Source organism: Schistocerca gregaria, chromosome 1, assembly GCF_023897955.1.
Source record: "Schistocerca gregaria isolate iqSchGreg1 chromosome 1, iqSchGreg1.2, whole genome shotgun sequence".
Taxonomy (NCBI): Eukaryota; Metazoa; Arthropoda; class Insecta; order Orthoptera; family Acrididae; genus Schistocerca; species Schistocerca gregaria.
In genome coordinates, this window is record NC_064920.1 from 620,560,506 (window position 1) to 620,580,037 (window position 19,532).

General features: G+C 42.6%; 1 protein-coding gene across 3 annotated transcripts in view; it reads left to right on the top strand.

Moving 5' to 3' along the window:
• The window catches only part of LOC126359375 (uncharacterized), a 661,877-nt gene that overhangs the window by 328,455 nt on the left and 313,890 nt on the right, over positions 1–19,532 (top strand). For all 3 annotated transcript variants that reach the window (XM_050007626.1, XM_050007624.1, XM_050007625.1), the window contains exon 4: positions 734–853. The gene's annotated coding sequence lies outside the window, so the exon portion shown is untranslated. The remainder of the gene's footprint in view (positions 1–733; positions 854–19,532) is intronic.

The following is a 19,532-nucleotide window of genomic DNA, read 5'->3' on the forward strand; positions in this document are numbered from 1 at the left end:
AAATTCAGGCACACGTGTTGTCAGACCATCTATGGTCATACTGCAGCATCGTTTGTTGGAGATTCAAGTAACATGGAGAATAATTCCTTGCACAATTGAGAAAGCTTGGGGTAGCGCTCCTTACAAACAGTACCGGCCTTTTATTAAAGAATCAGAATGCTGTTATTAGCTGTCTGATAAGATTTATTTTAGTTAGGAATTTTAAAATTTGACCACAGACCTATACGAAAGATGTAGCCCAATTTTTAGTGATTGATTAAAAAATTGTGTGTATCTCAAAGAAAAGTGGCTTCAAAACTTTTGTAAACATTTCTTGTAGAGAAAAATTTAATTGTTGCTTCTTCGTTTAAAAATTTTCCTTCTTTTACTGGTGAAGAAATATTTTGTAGTTATTTTAAAGTAACATAGTAATATGTTCACTTATATATTTCAAAAATTAAGTTTTTTTTGTAATTGTTGAAATCTAAATAGTGTAATTATAGCGCACTCGAGCTGAAAGAGAAAAATAAATAGTTGTCATTTACAGTAGGTTTTGTTTTTCGTATCGAACAAAGACACGCACACACACACACACACACACACACACACACACACAAAAGAGCGCTTAATGATTTAATCATAATTGGATTTATGTTGTACCAACAATAGTTTGTTACATTTATAGATAGCGGTTACCGAATGTAATAGTTTACACTGCTGTGCGACTACAAAATGCGTTTACTTTCTGTTCCAGTTCAGCAGAGTAGGCGGACGTCAGCCGTGTGTGAAAAATATCTGAATTCGACGTCTGTGGAATTTCATTTACCTTCCACCGTGACACTGTACTAAAGTTACGCCACTCAACGATACAGAAGTGAGTTGTTACTTTTACAATTTGAATTACAAATTGATTTTTGTTTACGATTTTCTTGCAGTTGCTTATATTTTTAAGATGAGGTTACAGGTATTTTCGATTGCTTAATAATAATTTGTGGATTCTGTAACGTCTTATGCTTCTTTTCATCTGCAGTAGAATTTAATAGTACACAACACGCATGAAAATATACTGAGAAGCTATGAACTATTATACCACCTATCGTGAAACCTGCTCTACGCTTTGAGCTCGGTGAGATAATTTTAAAATCGGTCGTCCGCCCTTGACAGTACATCTGCATTAATAAAGTCTTATTAATGAATACCACGTCATGGAAACTAAACTATCGTAACCTCATACAAACTAGCAGGAAATGTGTCTTCTTCTCTTGGGTTTTAAGTGTACTTACTATTCCACATTCCTTACTCTCCCTACGCATAGTGACAGAGACAACGTGTATGAACGACATACGTGGCGGAGAGATATCCTCTTCCCTCATCTTGTCCACAGTTACAGTCACCCTCGTTGCAGAAGCACAACCAAAATTCTACAAAGATTAGAAGCAAAGCCTAACAAAATACTGTAACGTTCCTCAGTATATGAGAAAACAAATCCTGAGATTACACAGATTACTGTCTACATAATATTTCTGATACTTGCACCTCTGTACCCTTCCCACAAATACGAGTGACAAAAACCATGCAGAAATCGATATAGTCTATAAATGCGTTCCGCCAGATTCTTACAGCATACCGTAACACGGAATAAATGAAAGCAGGAGTTATTTTATTCGGCAGTTTTTCTTTATATTAGTGAGTGCATGATTTTAGAAAGGATTAAAGCTCCGTTGTCGTCGATTTCATTAGAAGCGTAGTGCTGCCTCGACATGGACAGTGATGAAAAAAAAAATTACCGTGGTTTTGTCGTCTGGACCATCCTCGCATTCACCTCAGATGATTTATGAAAACATCGGGAAACCTAAGTCGCGGTTTGAAATCTGATTCTTGCTAATCACTAGCACATTATCCCGCTAACTTGCTCCGCCTGCTGCGTGATCCTTCAGTGAAGAGAGGAAATGAGCCTTAACGTAGTTTCTCGCACATTTCTGGTTGTTGTCGGCAGCCCAGTGTCGTGGTTGATGCAGCAGTTATTTTAGTGATAGTGAACGTCTTCTGTGCTCAGATTCAGCTGGTGTTTAGCCGTCGCCCTCTCTGAACAAAGAAATCTCTCTCTGCCACCGAAGTACAGTAATGGTTCCATAACAAATTTCAGGAACTATTTATGAGCGCGCTCTAAAATTGACATGATTGATAAGGAAATATCTGAGGAAATCGAAGAAAAAAGTAAGGAAAACGAAATAAAATAAACTGTTTTGCCAGTAGGTGACATGCTGAGAGTGACTACAGTTCCGTAGTTTGATATCCGGAACAATTACTGTAGTAATAACTAAATACTGAAATGATTTATTGTTCTTTGTCAACATCGGTTTAGACTTCTTATAGATCTATAAGCATGCAACGACATTCCTGGCCGTTTCTTGTACGTGATTTTGTGTCACAGTGCCCTGCAAAATAAAATAAATTCAAAGAATAAAATGATGAAGGTTGTGCTCCACAGGTTTTATAAGTTTTCAGATTATGACATAAATTGTCGAAATTAGTTGAAACATAATAATATATTTGGCAGCTTTTGAGTGGTGTGCATGAAAATTTTAAATAATGAAATCAAAAAATGAAAATAATGGTTGGGGCTATGAACCACGGAGCGCACTGAAAGACGTTTTAAACTGAGGTAATTGTACATAAAGTCTCAATGTAACATAGAAACTGCAATATTGTAATGCTTAAATGAAAGGACGAAAAACCTCTCGTAGTAGTGTCCCACTAGTGCACACGGTTACAAAAGTTTCATCTGAAACACCGAATGGAGCACCATATGCTCATATACGCTTATGAGGAGGTCTCTGAATGTTCGAAACGTGTCATGGCAATGAATAATGAAAGCATTTGAATGTCAGTGTAGTGTAATGTAGTGGATAGTGATTGGCTGACTGGAATACACTCTTTGAAAATCGGGAGTAATGAATAAAAAAAGGTAAAAAAAAGGACGCCTATTATGAGACGAAGGGCATGAAAAAAAACAGAATAGAGTATGAAGTACGATACAGTGGTCTTGGAAATGAATAATGTATCGTAAAGAGTATAATAACATCAACAAACAATGGTAATGGAGTATCGAATAAAATCAGATGATTGGAAGTGAATTAAATTAGGAAATGAGACTCAGGAAGTAACAGACTAGTTTCACTGTTTGGGCAGCAAAGTTACTGGCCGAAATACAGAAGATGTAAAATGCGGTCTGGCAGTAACAAGAAAAGCTCTTCAGCAAAAGAGAAATTTACTAACATTGAATATAAATTTAAGTGTCAGAAAGTCTTTTCCTGGAGTGTGATCTTGTATGGAAGTGGAATATCGACAATAAACAATGTAAACAAAAAAATAATAGAAGATTTTGAGATTTTGAAATGTGATGTTACGGAATACTACTGAAGATTAGATAGGTAGATCGAATAACTGAGAACGTAATTTTTCGCGGAGACAGTCTTGAATAAACGCTTCATGGAGTTGTCAGTGTCGAGAGTTCGACGACTTCTTCCCTCATCGTCAGGAGATACCTCGATAGACCGTTAGGTACTTTAGTTGGCCAAATTCTGAAATGGAGACGTCATAGAAGCAGGGAACATCCGTATACTACTAGCGATTATGTTGAGGTCTGTGACTGACGAACATTGGTAGAGATTCTGATTTCGGTAGTTGGTGGATGATTCAGCTGATTTCCTGTTGCTTCTCAGCATCAAGTGTCCGTTTCCACGGTGTAGGTATTGTTACATGTTATGATTTCAGAGGCTTCTTAATGACAGAATCTCAGTACCTGGATGCATGGGATAATATACCTCTTTCGTTAAACGCAAGTGTTTGATTGTTCACAAGGCTGAGTTCAGCAGCTGTAGAGTTGCAGAAATCACGGTATTCAATATGGCATCGGTGCTCCATGCAGCTTTCTGAGATCTTTCTTACTGATTGATCACGTTGTAGCTGCTACAACGGTCAATCTACAAAAATGACTTCAAAAAGCTGCACGGAGCACAGACGCCACATTAAATATCGCTATTTCAACAATTCTACTGCTACCAAATACAGGCTCATAAACAAACATACAGTTAAGTTTAATGAGACGTGTACAGAAAAATAAAAAGTTGAAGAGTTGTTTAAGAGAACGAGCTTCACATATTGAGAAAGTTAAAAAGCTTCTGTCTATCTCTGGCCTCTACGCAAACACTTATTCGGCTTGGCATTGATTGACAGAGTTGTTGTACGTCCTCCTGAGGGATATCGTGCCAAATTATGTCCAATTTGCGTGCTATATTGTCAAAACCACCCGTTAGATTGACTGTCCTCCCCAAAATGCTCCAAACGTTCTCAGCTGGGATGAGACTCGGCGACGTTACTGCAACCACCAAGACAAGCAGTGCGGGCATTATCTTGCCGAAATGTAAGTCGTGGACGGCTTGCCATGAAGAGCAACAAAGCGGAGAGTAGAATATCGTCGACGTACCGCTGTGCTGTTAGGACGCCGCGAATGACATAATGAGCCCTCCTAGGAAAACGCATTCCAGACCATCGCAGTGGTTGTCGGGCCATATGGCGGGCGACAGTCAGGTTGGTATGCCAGCCACGCTCGGGGCGTCTACAGAAATGGCAATATGTATCTCTAGAAACGGCGACAATTTTCGTTTAAGCTCATGAAGCTTGCCAGAAAGGTAATTAACTGGAGATTGTCAGGAGGAGAGCTGCTGGAGACGTTAAAAAGGAAAGTCAGAAAAAGATGAGGCTAGCATACTGTGCACACAAGCGGGATGCCCAGGTTCGATTCACGCCACCGGAATTAAAATTTTTGATGCTCCTCTTATGCGACTTGCCTTCAGTCTGGAATCCGACTGGAGTATAATTGTCTTCAGTGGTGAGTCCTGCTTCGAACTGAGTCCCGATGACCAGCGACGGAGTTGTCCTCCATCTGACCCGAAAACCTGGAGTGATGATATGAGCTGCCATTTCTTCTCATAGAAGGACCCCTTTGGTTGTTATCCGTGGCTCCCTTACAGCACAACGGTTCGTCGACGATTTTCTACTCCCTGTTCTGTTACCGTTCACGGCAAGCCATCCTGGGCTTACGTTTCAGCAAGGTAACGTTCACCCGCACTCTGTGAATCTCTACTGCTTGTCTTCGTGTTTAGTAAACCCTACTATGGTCGGCAAGGTTGGCGGATCTTTTCCCAGTTGAATGCGTTATGGGTAGGACCATGCAACCACTTCAGGATTTTGACGATCTAACTCGCCAATTGGATAGAATTTGGTACGATATCCCTCACGATGACATTCAACAAGCCGAATAACCGCTTGAATAAACGGCCAGAGGTAGCCCACCGCGTTTTGACTTGCTGAATTTGTGAAGTTCCTTCTTTTGCATGTGTGTATTTGTGTTTTTAGTGTCAAAGGCGCCTACGTACTGGGATTCTGTTATCAAAGAAGCCGTTGAAATCAGTGTGTGTAACAATAACTTTAACCGAGGCAGTGACTACATCTTGAGTAGTGCATGGAACAGTCACTTAATGCTGAAAGGCAGCAGAGAAATCAGGTGAAATCATCGTCGATCCATCGAAGTCAGCATCGCTACCAGTGTTCTTCAATCACAGGCATCGACATAATCTGTTGTACCATATGGAAGTTCCATGGGTCTGTGTCGCCTCCACGACATAATTCGGCTAACTAAAATATCTACGGAAATATTTCCGAGGATCAGGACGGAGGAAGCCGTCGAAAGCTTGAGGGTGACAAATCTGACACAGCAAGAACCCCATGAAGCATTTGTTCAAGACCGAATAATTAATGAAGAGGTACTGCATCAAACTGGAGAGAAAAGAGCTTTATGGGGCAATCTGATTAGAAGAAAGGTTAGGTTAAAAGGAAACAAACAGAGGCAACAAGGAATGGTTAAATTGGTAGCGGTGGGAAACGTCGGTGGTGGAGATCGAGGGCGGAGGCAGGGACGGGGGGGGGGGGGGGGGGCTGATTGTAGAGAAAGATCGAGCCCAGGAAGGTTCAAGCTGTTATACACACATCAAAAAAGTTTTGCGTCACCCCCATCCCCAGAACTCCTCAAGATAGTCGTTGACTGTGGATATTGTATCACAGACACAACCCTTTGACTGTACAGAGATATCACTAAACCCGCCCAAATATGTAAACAACCATGCATGATCAGCGTCTATTAGTCGGAGGGGGTCCAACGGCCGATCAGTTCCAGTCATTCCACCAGGATGGAGCTACACGGCTCGTGTTGTCTGTAGTTCAACAATCCGTAGACGGTCAGTACCGCCGTTCGATCGCGTCCGCATTGTTGCTTTGTGCCAGGAAGAACTCTCAACAAGGGAAATGTCCAGGCATCTCGAAGTGAACCAAAGCGATGTTGTTCACACAGAGAGACAGGAACTGTCGATGACATGCCTCTCTCAGGCCGCCCAAGGGCTACTATTGCAGTGAATGACCGCTGCCTATGGATTATGGCTCGGAGGAACCCTGACAGCAACGCTCCCATGTTGAATAATGCTTTTCGTGCAGCCACAGGACGTCATGTTACGACTGATACTATACGCAATAGGCTGCATGGTGCACAACTTCACTTCCGACGTCCACGACGAGGTCCATCTTCGCAACCACGATACCATGCAGCACGGTGCAGATGGGCCCAACAACATGCCAGTGGGTGTCGCATATGTCTTCAATAGACAATCGTCGAAGATGTGTTTGGAGGCAACCCGATAAGGCTGAACGCCAGAGACACACTGTACAGCGAGTGCAGCAACGTGGAGATTCACTGCTGTTTTGGGGTGGCATTATGTGGGGCCGACGTACACCGCTGGTGGTCATGGAAGGCGCCGTAACGGTTGTACGAGACGTGAATGCAATCCTCCGACCGATAGTGCAACCGTATCGGCAGCATATCGGGGAGGCATTGGTCTTCATGGACGACAATTCCGTCCCCATCGTACACTAGTGAATGACTTCCTTGAGTATAACAACATCGCTCGACTAGAATGGCCAGCATGTTCTTCAGACATGAACCGTATCGAACATGCCTGGCATAGACTAAAAAGGGCTGTTTATGGACGACGTGACCCACCAACCACTCTGAGGGATCTACGCCGAATCGCCATTGAGGGGTGGGACAATAGGGACCAACAGTGTCTTGATGAACTTGTGGATAGAAAGCCACGACAAATACAGGCATGCGTTAATGCAAGAGACGTGCTGCTGGGTATTAGAGGTAGCTGTGTACAGCAATCTGGACTGCCACCTCTGAAGGCACAAAATGCAATGTGTGGTTTTCATGAGCATTGAAAAAGGCAGAAATGTTGATTATGTTGATATCTTTTCCAATTTTCTGTACAGGTTCCGGAACTCTCGGAGCGGAGGTGATGTAAAACCTTTTTTTTGATGTGTGTAGTCTGCAAAATGTTAAAATGTGTGTGAATTTCTAAGGGAGTAAAATGCTGAGGTCATCGGTCTCTAGACTTACACACTACTTAACCTAAACTAACTTACGCTATGGACAACATACACACCCATGCTCGAAGGAGGACTCGAACCTCCGGCGGGAGGGGCCGAGCAATTAGTGACATGACGTCTCTGGCCACTCCGCGCGGCTTATGACTTGCGGTGCTGCTACTCTGGCACAGGAGAGCCTAGCGTGAAGCAGTGGCGGCCGGTTATCATGTGCTGATGTGCTGCACTACAACATAAATATCGCAGTAATGTTACGGCGTTTCTCTTCAAGTGTGAGCCGAAAATCGTACTAAAATTACACTGTTTCTCGTCGAATGGGAGCCGATTTGCAAATAAAACGGACGAAAACATGTTTCGTAACGCTGTCTCCGCGATAAGTAGAAACCAATGCGAAGCGCTGAAACGGTCAGCCCTCTGGGATCAACTCAGAGAAGTGACCTTGTTGTCTGTTTTCCACTGCACGTGCTCTGGTTTAACATCATCCCTTTCTGCACCACGAGTGCTACATTGCCCGTAGCAGCAAGTCAGTAATTTTCTTTCAGATAGCGTAGAACATGTTGTGCAAGTATAAGGTACACGAGAGCTCTGAGGAGGGGTTGACGTGGTGGCTCCTTGGTTGTGTTTAGCAGTGGTGATTGATATTCGTGGGCACTGGTTCGATTCCTGCTGCTACTAAATTTTCTCCATTTTTATTCCTAGCAATGTTAAACAATTAATTATAAAATTTAGATATATTTCAATAGTTCAATTTTCATACGTAAAATTTAGTTACCATTACTACGTTTATAAGTCAAAAGGCTATAGATGGCTGTAAAAAATGAGACTATATGAGCAAATCTGGTAGGAAAGTTTATTCTTTTCATAGCAGATTCCACAGCAGTGAATTTATTAAAAGAAGCTGGCATTTTCCATTTTCGCTATACCGGTATTAATTTTGTTTGTTCATGGCTAGTTTCAGCCTTCTAGGCCATTCTCAAATGATTGTGTGATTCTATAATAGAAAACCATGCCATAGATATTGAAATGCCTTTGTAAACGTCAAGCGGTCAAACCAACAAGACAGCATCTCTGAAGCAAAACAAATAGAAATCAAATTTAAATAATGTGACATTTCAATATATAAGGTGTAGTTTCCTCTCGCAGAACTGCAAAATCACTGGAGAATGGCCTAGAAGGCTGAAACTAGCTGTGAACAACAGCAAAAGTGGACATGGCACCTTCCTTTAGTAAGAAAATGTTTTCTATAGATGTTCTGGTAAAGAGGTCCTTTTCCAGTACATCACGGGAGGAGAAAATGAGATATAAAGAATTACGTAGATCTTTTCCGAATGTGAATCTAAGAACAGGAGCGCGTGGGATGAGGCTCACTGATTTGACTAAACTATGTTAACCGAAGAGGTAAATGCCACTTTCACGATTGTAGAATATTTCATCTGATTGAGACGTAGGAAAAGATAAAATTCTGAAGATTTGGTGGCCTGTGTCGCTCTTTTCAGCTCACATACGGCCTCAGACTGCCTTCCATCCCTATAAACACGCCTTGCAAGTATCTCCAAAAGTTTTTCCTCGGGGTTTCAGATCCTGGCTAAGTGCAGGCCAGGGCAAGACGTCGTTATCTTTACCTTCTAACCACTTTTTGGTTATAGCAGAAACACGCACAGGCGCATTATCGTGTTGCAACATTAAGACTTTCGTCTCCTAGTCTAACCAATTCTGTCTCTATCATTTAGTGCGGTAGGCTAATCGTAACACTTTCACCACCAAAATTTATGCTCATTCTTAACTGCTGGACTGTTCTCATATCACGCTAATAAGGCTGAAATCCATTAGCCCCAACCAAATTAAACTTCTTCTCGTCACTGGAGAACACTTTGTCCCATTCTGAATTTAATGACATATGCTTTTCCGCAAACTTCTATATAGTCTGTTCATGTCTGAGTGTTCAATCAGGTTTCTGCAGTCTTTTCTTAAATATGAGGTGACTGTTATTTGATAAAATTTGTCGCACAAGCCTGACAGTTACTGGCAACAAGTTAAGGAGAGTAACTGTTTGTGGAATTTACTTTGCGCGAAAGTGACCGTTTCGGTGCCTCAGATTATTTTCTGCTTTGAGCATATTCTCCGTTCTGACTACATCGTGGGCCCAATATAGCGAAATTATAGATCACTGTACTTAAACGGTTCAAGCTCTCGGCGATCTGACTGTCATACAGACCAATTTTCTTGTATGCACCGATTTTTACTTTTTCGTCACGTGATAATAGTTTTCCTCGTGGCCCTGTCACAATCGTGGTTTATGTACACAACACACACTGTCACTAATGGTGTCTGTTTTCTATCTACAGTAAAGGCACGTAAGCTCACACTAATACGGCTCAGAGCTGACTGCCTTTAATCCGAGTTCCATCCACTACCACCCGAATCGTAAATGTCTTGTTATACACTGTACTACTGACCACAAATGCATTTGTCTACATACTGGGTTTCATACTATCGCGTATACGCTCTTCACAGCTATTCCAGTCGACAATGTTGTTTTTCCTTCACATACCCATGCCATTATACTGATTTCCACCACTGTAGTTACGGTTACTACCCTTGCAAGTCAGATGACTGTAGGCCAATACATTGTAGCACGTGGGTAAAATTTTGCACTGGCGTGAAGAGATGCATCAAACCAGTCTTCGGACTGAAGACCACGACAACAACTTTTTCTCAAATACAGGTACTTTATCGCTGACAGGAACTTTCGAGGAAGACAAAGCCCTGGCAACATACTTATAGGTGTAGCCCAAGGCAGACGTACATAATTTGTAAGCAGTTTGTACCCTGAGGAAGTAAGTAAAAGCCGCATGTCATTACAACATTCGATTAACTTCCTTTGCCTTCGTTGGAGGCGTTCGTTCGTAGCGTCACCGTTGTGTCCAAGCTGGAACTATTCCCATTGTGAAATAAGCGTTGCAATTTCAACAGACTGGCAGGAGATCCACTTTGTCAGCAGTGCGCGGGAGGCAAACGATTCACCCCGCTACAGCGCGTGCAGGCACAGCCCGAGCAGATCGGCTGCCTGGTTCCCACTGCGGTCGCTTCTATCGGCGACGCGGAGCGGCCACTTTGCATTCTGGCGGGCGCGCGAAGCCGCGCTGGCAGCACATCCATCAGCGCACGTCTCGGACGAGATAAGCGGCTCGTGGGCGGAGGTCCATTGTCTGACAGATGAATGGAATCGGCAGCGGCTACGCGCTGCAGCCGGCGTGATCGTAGCGTAACGCCGACTCAATGGAGGTACATGTGCGTACTCCATTTACTCGCTGAATGAGTTGCGACATTTATGCCTCTGCGGTGACTTGGAGCTGCATTTGTAGTGCACGCGGAGAACCGCAGTCGCAACAAAAGCGCCAGTTACCGCAGGGCAGCAGCAGTCTGTTAGACGGACGTTGAGTGGGGGGTGATCTGTCTCCTACGCTGCAACTTCCGCTACCAATCTCTGCGGGTGAGGCTATAGCAGTGATGTTGCGAGAACTGTGCAGCCTGATATTAGAAGCACTACATATTCGTAAAGCGTCGGGTAGGTTGGTGCAAAGCCCCGCATGGGGTAAAAACGCGCACCGAGATTTCGAATTGACTACCATCCATTCAGGTGCTGAGCACCAGGTGACAGGTTAATCTTGTTGTAACTTATTATTCACTGAAAAAATTCGTCCCAACAAGTCGCTCGAAAAGCGAGAAAATGTGGCAAGTCTTTTACGTAAAACTTACTGCACCGCGGTCTGCCGCTTCATTGTCTTGGGGATGGAAGGACTTGGCAAACAGGGCCTGAACACCGTTCGTGAGACATAAAGATCTGTGACACCGACGTTGTGGACTTTCTTCTCCATGTCGCACCTAATATAATACAGACATTGTAGTTTACACGTGAATCCATGATCAGCCATCTTCTTCATTTAATCGTATATTCAGATTTTCGACTAAATGCGAATGAGAAACCGATTTTACGATGCCTGAATAAACATGTCAAGTTTTAATCTGTAGATTCGAGTCAATGCATAAATTATATGTCCTTTTTAGCGCTGTACGAAAATCTTCTATATTTGTTTCTTATGCAAATATCATAGACAATAAGGCGTAAATTGCTGAAGGGCTTCTGAAACACTACTGGTAAATATTCATTAAGTAGAACAGGCCGAAGGTGGGTTACTGGGGCATCCATTCGTCTGCATCGTCGGGCGCTATGATAGAAGGCTACATCCATTCCTTCTGCACCTCGCCTGAAACTTCACTCGTCTCAGCTTTGCACCACGCGGCAGCTTTAGATTTCTTGCGTGTAATGCGGTCCCTGTTCTGATAAAAGTACAATATAGGTGAAAGTTGTTTGATCGCTGATAAAAATTCGCCACTGGTAAACAAATCAGCGCAGATAACGTAGCGACGCCCCTTGAACGCAGTTCGTTGACCCTGCTGGAGCGACCGCCATCTTTCATCGTTCGTCGGACAGTGTTTTGCGTTCTGCTGTTTGATGATGCTGTGACGAGACGAAATGATTTTACAAAGGCAGTAAGTTGTTTCTTGTACCTCACGATGGAATACTAGTGCACTTGTTTTATTCTGTGCCATATATAATCGAAGGCCAAAAATAGATCCCATGAGGCTCGGAGCACAATACACACCCATTCACTATTTTGATTGGACGCATCCTAAGGAATTAAGAAAGTGTGGAGGCAAAAATTATTGTATACGAAGATCAAGATTTGAATACAGTAAGCAGGTTCAAATGGAAGCAGTCTGTAGTAGCTATTTGGCTATAAAGAGCCTTGCACGGGATATACTAGAGTGGAGAGCAGCATCAAATCGCTCTTCCGTCTGAAGACATCCTCTGCTGGTCAGTCGCCGAAATATTTGGCACAGCTGTTAAGACACTGAATACGCAGTTGGGAGAACCAAAGTTCAATATTTCATCCACCGACTGTTGCCAAGGTTGTTTCGAGCACGCTCCAGAAGTTTCGCTGGAAAGCCGTTACACATCCTCCATACGGTTCCGTAGGTAATCGAAAAACATTCCATTAACCCTGCGTTGCTACTGTGCTCGTTTGTACCACCGTTGCTAGAGGGGTCTCACAGACCCGACCTGCATATCAGTCTGATTTGTTAAGGATAGGGAGCATAAAAGGACTTCAGATTCACATATGTTGTCTAGATGAAGTAAACAAAACACGTTTTGATCTGGGTTTGAGGAAATTGTTGTCCTGTATTACTACGTAAGCAAATTAAACACGATTCTAACATTTACATACCGAACAGGACAAAAATGTTTACACAATGTAACTGTCTTGTGTCATAGCGCACAAAGTAGAGCAATGAAAGCTAAGGAAACCAAACTCAGGTATGAACAGATAAGTAGAAAACATGTACGAAAACGTTGTAAGTAAATCGAGAGTCTTCAGAATGTCTTTTGAACGTAATGTTTCCACATGTTGTTTTACCGCACCAGGCCACTACATGGAGTCCTTACAAATTAAACTTGAGTGTTTTTTGAGATACACAAACTTAGAACATTTGTAACAGATATATTGCGTTTTGCTATCTTCCCACCCATAGCACCGTACTCTCTTAGGCACCGTACTCTGGTTCACAATCCCATCGCCTTACTGTTCGACCCTCGCCAGTCTCTTGACAGATCTTTTGAGAGGTCGGTTGATATACTTACTGCCAGCCCTGAGTAGTAATTGGCCTCTGACAAGAGCCTTCCCAGGCGATTTCAGAAAGCCTCTCCTCGTGGTCTCCCCCTGGCTGTTAGCTCTGAAGATAACGAGACTATTTATGCTGCTACCTTCAGTAAGCAAAAGAATAAGGTCAACGGCCACCTTCCAGTTGTTCTTACTACATCATAGGTGGTACACATCTGATCTAGTACATCTACCCCACTCTTAGTACATTATACGGAGTTATCATCTCCTTCTTCATTTCTTCCCCAGTTGTTGCATCTATTTTGTTGTCGTGCTGCATATTACTCATTAGAAGTAGGCACCTGCTGTTCTTTGGTACCTAACCCAATAATGTGCACGTCTTCTGAAAGCCAAAGATAGTTGTAAAAGCATTTTTACCTCTTGTGTTCACGAATTCTGCGGGAATTTTCGTCTTGTTCTTCGTTACTGTTCCAAAAAGTGTTAATTTATGGTCTTTCAGAAGTGACAGGGCCAGTTCATAGCTCGTAAACCAGTTATCCATCGTCATGTTCCTTGACGTTTTGGAAATATGATTACACAACCTTTTGACGACATCAGGTGCACGATTACTCCACTTATACGGTCCACCTGGCTGCTCACCTAAATAAACTTCAAAATTTGCATCGGCTAGATTGAACACTTTTATTCCATATTTGCCAGGTTTGGAAGGAATGTACATTCGAAAATACATCGTCCTCGAAATTTGATAAGCATTTCATCTACAGTGACATATTCTCCAAGAGAATAGTGTGCTATGCAGTTCTTGATGAACAAATCAAATATATTTAGTATAGGAGCCAATTTATCCCCTTTTCGCCTGTCGGACCTCGTTGACTTATCGTCAAATCTCAGACACTGTGCCAGAAATCTGAATCTCTGTAGGGTCATTGTAGAGTAGAATAATTCCAATCCTGTTCCATCTCTGTCCCAGAGTTCTTCTTAATTAACTCTACCAACCTTGTAGATTCCACCCAAATACAACGGACCAAGAAATGCCTTATCTGTCTCATGAATGAAGGTCTAAGACGAAGAGTATCTCGACTTAGCGCATTCGATACATTGGTTAGTTTGTATCACTACTTCATCCATTATTTCATCCGTGAAAAACAGCCGCCATATTTCTACATCTGTCCTTTTATTCTTCGCCATTCCTTTCACACCAGGAGTATGTGACACAATATTATGTGACCTCGTTCAGATACGAGGAGTAGGCGTGTGTTTCATCCATTTAGTACTTTTGTCCTTACCAACAAAATATTTCTTATTGTTCTGATATCTATCACTTTCATCCCCACTTTCTTCGCTTTCCGTATCGAGTTCACTACATAGTTCGACGTTCACGTCTCCACCTCCGTCACCTGATTCGTCACTAACGATTTCATTTCGCAGTGCATCGTTACACAGATCTTCTGTTACATCCATTACAGCCCTCGTCTGAAAGAAATAGGCTGGTTCAGCAATTTGAATGTGTTGGGACAAACGATACCATAATTGCTACTCTGACTCCTACAGCCCCAACTTGCTATGGTCGGTCTGGCAGACGCAAACACGCTACGAGCACTCCTAGACAGTGGACTTCCGCCGTCACTTGACGAGCAAATGGCACAGCTGTGTACGGTAGGAAGCTACAAGGAACGCTGCTCGTGTGCAGTGTTGTGAACCTAACGAAAACAAATCGCTCACACAAGTCAGGGTACGGGAGACACACCAGTAGTAATGCGGGGTTAAAGTACTGACCGTCTTGTCTAATGTATTAACATTATGACGGTTACTTTTGAAGTAATAAACTGTTTACTTAATTTCTTCCATTTGTGTCGCTTTGATTTCGTTTCACTGCACGTTATAGTAAACCAATAACGACCTATAGGTTGTATTTCGGAATGTACGAACAGCTTGTTGGATGGCGAGAAGGTTCACGTTGCCATATGTCACTGCATGACATCATAGTTTTAATTTTGGTGAACACGAGGGTGACACCGTGCTGCTTGACATTTAAGCTAGCGAGATAGGGCACGGCGACCAGGGAAACATAGGCAGCCTTTGTGCTACCGGCCACCTGACGCACACTGATGTCACCCGTGAGGCACCGGCCCCACGTGTCGCCGGAGTCTGCGCTTCCTGACGAGTCATTGTCTTACAAGCATGCCGTAACTCGATGTTTTCTTAACCCTCTCGAATTTTGACACTTCAACAACCCAGCTGCTTTTCGTTCGCCTTGTCTATTTCGCATAGCTCCACCATCTAAAAAGCAACAGACATAACAGCGACATCATGGCGTAAAGAAATGCAGCGCATCCGATTCGCCGAGTATCTAGTCATAGTACTAGATAATTACTTGTACTGTCGAAATAATCGTAAATATGGACAACGATGAATCGTAAAAACTCGCTTTAGCGGACCGAGATACAACACCTTCATTCGATATATAAGTGAAATTGGTGCCAGCGTGTCGTCTGCCGTGCAGTACCACTACAAAAGACCTTACGAAAGAAGTTCTTACGCAACTAAAAAGCTGCAACGAATCTCGACACCATCTGACCGACTTCAACAGGTGATGACAGTCGTGTCGAAACTAGTTGAAAATAATTATTTAATAGTAGCTTTCTGGTGATAGAAGAAGGGTTTTACGCGATTTCTCGAAGTTGTGGAACACAGATTAACGATTTTGTACGTTTTAAACGATTCATTACCTTGCGACATTGTCCACATTGCAAGTAAGGCCAAGACAAGGTCAATCATCGCCGAAATGACAGCAATTGAAAGATACGAAATTTCATCTTACGACTATACAACACATCATTCTACAGCTTCAAGAAACACTATCTGTAACTTTTAAATTTCTACTCCATAAATACTTGTACTAACACTCTGCAATAGCCATAAGCTCTTCTCGAAGAGACAGAGATGGACGAAATACCTACAAAGAATAAGAGAATTCATTAAAACTGAACTGTAATAAGTAAACTTCGTAACCAACTTTCAAAGCAAACAACACCTTTAGGCTACGTCCATTAGGGTTTTTTTCTGATGGCGTAGCGAGTAGAAGTGAAAGTTTGTTCACTCCCCGCTCATTAACACAGATGTTACAGAGCAGGTGGCGTGCCCCGAACTACGAGCAGAACAGTCGCTTGGCGCGTTTCTGTATAGCACTGTGTATTTTGTGTGTTTATTTTGTTGCTTTGGTTACGGTGTTGTATGGGAGACGTTGAAGAGTTGCAGTCTGCTGTTATAAAGTGGTATTAGTACCTGTTTACTCGTATTTAAATGAGAAGAAAAAAAAAGAAAAAAGAAAGACAGAAAGAAAACCCACATGTCAGTCCCAGCGTACGGGCCTGGTTACAGAAGAAGTAAAGGCGAATATATTTTAGATACCCAAAAAAGGGAGTAGAATTTTTAAAATTACTGAGATCAGTTCCTCTAAAATACAGAGGTCTGACTCAAAATTGACTAGTGCACGCCTCAAGCTTCGTCGAGGACCTTATTACAAAAACGGACATGTTTATCGTCGGCGGTAAAGAAGTTGAAATTCCAGGTCGAGAGGACTGCCTCTAAAAGCCGGAGTTGTTCACCGATTATGTCCTTATTTACCATAACATATATTTAAAATACTACAAAAAAGAAAGTTACCTGTAGTACACCCACAAAAGAGAAGTTGTTGCACAGAATATTGTAAAGCAGAAAAAGTTGTGAAGGGTGCCAGTATTTCTTCCGTCCAAGAAAATACACATAACGAATCAGTGCCGGACACAGCAGTAGTTTCAGTAAAAAGAACACTGGAGCGTAAGAAACTGGAAATTGTGTGATTATGTAATGAAATGAGAACAGAGAATGCTGAAATAAAACTACTGCCAACAGCAGCTCGCAGATTAAAAGCGCAAGACGACTCAGTGAAACCTTCTACAGTCTGTGTCATTCTAAGCTCAGTAAGAAATATAGTTGACACAATAGGAAGGAAATGGTAACTGATAAATAATAGAAGAATGCAGTATGATAACGTGTTTGCTTTTTGACATCCTACTTTTGAAAGCTAAGTCGCCCAAAGGATACAACTATTGTTTGTTGCATGAATTGTATCCACTCCATCACCAGGTGGATTTATGTGAATTAATGTGACGTGTATGTGTTGTGTGAACGACTTTGGGGTACCCTGTGGCACTTTCTACTAGCAGAAGGCAAAACAGAACAGTATTTTAGTCCACTGCTGAAAGTTTTATGGAGATATTTGACTGCAAATAGGAGAAAAATATATAAAAAAGATCAGGGGCCCTTTCCTTTTTAAGCTGTGTTTCGTTACATACAGCGTCACATGTTGTTTGTAAAAAACGATGTACGCAAAGATGGAGTCAGGAACGCAATACGTGCAAAATGCATATAAAATAATAATGTTACCAACAATTGCAAAAGCGAAACTCTAATTTGTAATAAGTTTCAAAGCGCTTTAAAGGTCTTCGATAGGAAAAATGAATAGAGATTAAATATTTTCAGTGATAACAGATTACTTTTCTGACGTGCTTAAACATCGCATACTTTGTATTTAAGCAAGCAATTATGAAGTAATTATGTTGCCGACAGTGGCCATACGAATTTTAATTTGTTGTTATGTAAGACAGATAATGTGTATGCAGGAGGAGGGGTCTGGGCGAGGGTTGCGAGAAAAAGGGTGAAAGGGAACAAGGGAGCGGGGATAAAAATGCTCAGTTTTTGGTGTGACAGAGCTCTAGTTATTAAGCTTGCGTCTATTACATGTTATAAAAATTATTGACGTAACACATCCACACACATTAGCACACATAACCATCAGCATAACATAGTAATAATACGTAAAATTAATAAACAAATTTGCCATTATTGGAAACATAATTGTTTTATATATTCTTTAAGCTTAAAGCCTCTAATATGCCGTCCGTGCTTACATAAACGTATAAAAAACATAAAAATTTGCCGGCCGCTGTGGTCGAGCGGTTCTAGGCGCTTTAGTCTGGAACCGCGTGACTGCTACGCTCGCAGGTTCGAATCCTGCCTCGGGCATGGATGTGTGTGATGTCCTTAGGTTAGTTAGGTTTAATTAGTTCTAAGTTCTAGGCGACTGATGACCTCAGATGTTAAGTCCCATAGTGCTCAGAGCCATTTTTGATCACAAAAATTTTGTTCTGAAATAGTTTCACGTTTTTGGTACTGAAGGTAACTTTATTGTGCCACATGTTCTTTGCAGCATTGGATTCTAGCTGCCATGTTTTACTTAAGTGTTTAAAACGTGTGTGTGAGTTTTATATGATATTCAAATAGTTCAAATGGCTCTGAGCACTATGGGACTTAACTGCTGAGGTCATCAGTCCCCTAAAACTTGAAACTACTTCAACCTAACTAACCTGAGGACATCACACACATCCATGACCGAGGCAGGATTCGAACCTGCGATCGTAGCGGTAGCGCGGTTCCAGACTAAAGCGCCTAGAACCGCTCGTCCACTGCGACCGGCTGTCTTTTACCACTATACAGCGCCAAGGGCTATCCCAACGTCGTAGAAATAACACATACAAGTCGTACTAATAGACATAAATCCACCTGATGATGGAGATTTGAACCTCTGAAACGAGTAGTGGAAATAAAACATACTGTGACTAATAACAGTAAACTTGTTGCCGCAGTCGATTAAATTTGATACTGTTAGGATAGCTGTAGTCACTGCTAAGTTCGGCCAAATGCGTGTCAAACTAGTAGGCTGACTTGTTAGGTTTGCTTAACATCTGTGCCGTGTGTGCCAGTAGGACGCTGAGCTCCCGCGATGGGGTAGCGACGCGGGGCTGCCGCTGCACGCAGGAGGGCAGTGGTGCGTGTAGGCGACAGGCGGGCGCCGAACACAGGCCGCTGACCGCCCAGGCGCGCTCTGCCCTGCAATCGATACCTCTGTCTGTCACTGGGCTCTGGTGCGTTACGTTTCAGACCACGCTACGCGCTCTCGTCCACTTTTCTTCAGTGCGACATCAAGCGCAAACGAATAAAACCACCACAGAACGAGATTACAAGCTCTACCATTAAGCAGAACACGCTGCGATGAACAGCTGTTACAAGCTTAAATTGCGCCTCAGGCCCACGAGTTGTGCCAGGAAAGTAATGAGACTTAGCTTTTTTATGTATCAAAACTTTTTCCAAACAGCAAAATTGTCCCCTTCGGGCCGGCCGCGGTGGTCTCGCGGTTCTAGGCGCGCAGTCCGGAACCGTGCGACTGCTACGGTCGCAGGTTCGAATCCTGCCTCGGGCATGGATGTGTGTGATGTCCTTAGGTTAGTAAGGTTTAAGTAGTTCTAAGTTCTAGGGGACTAATGACCACAC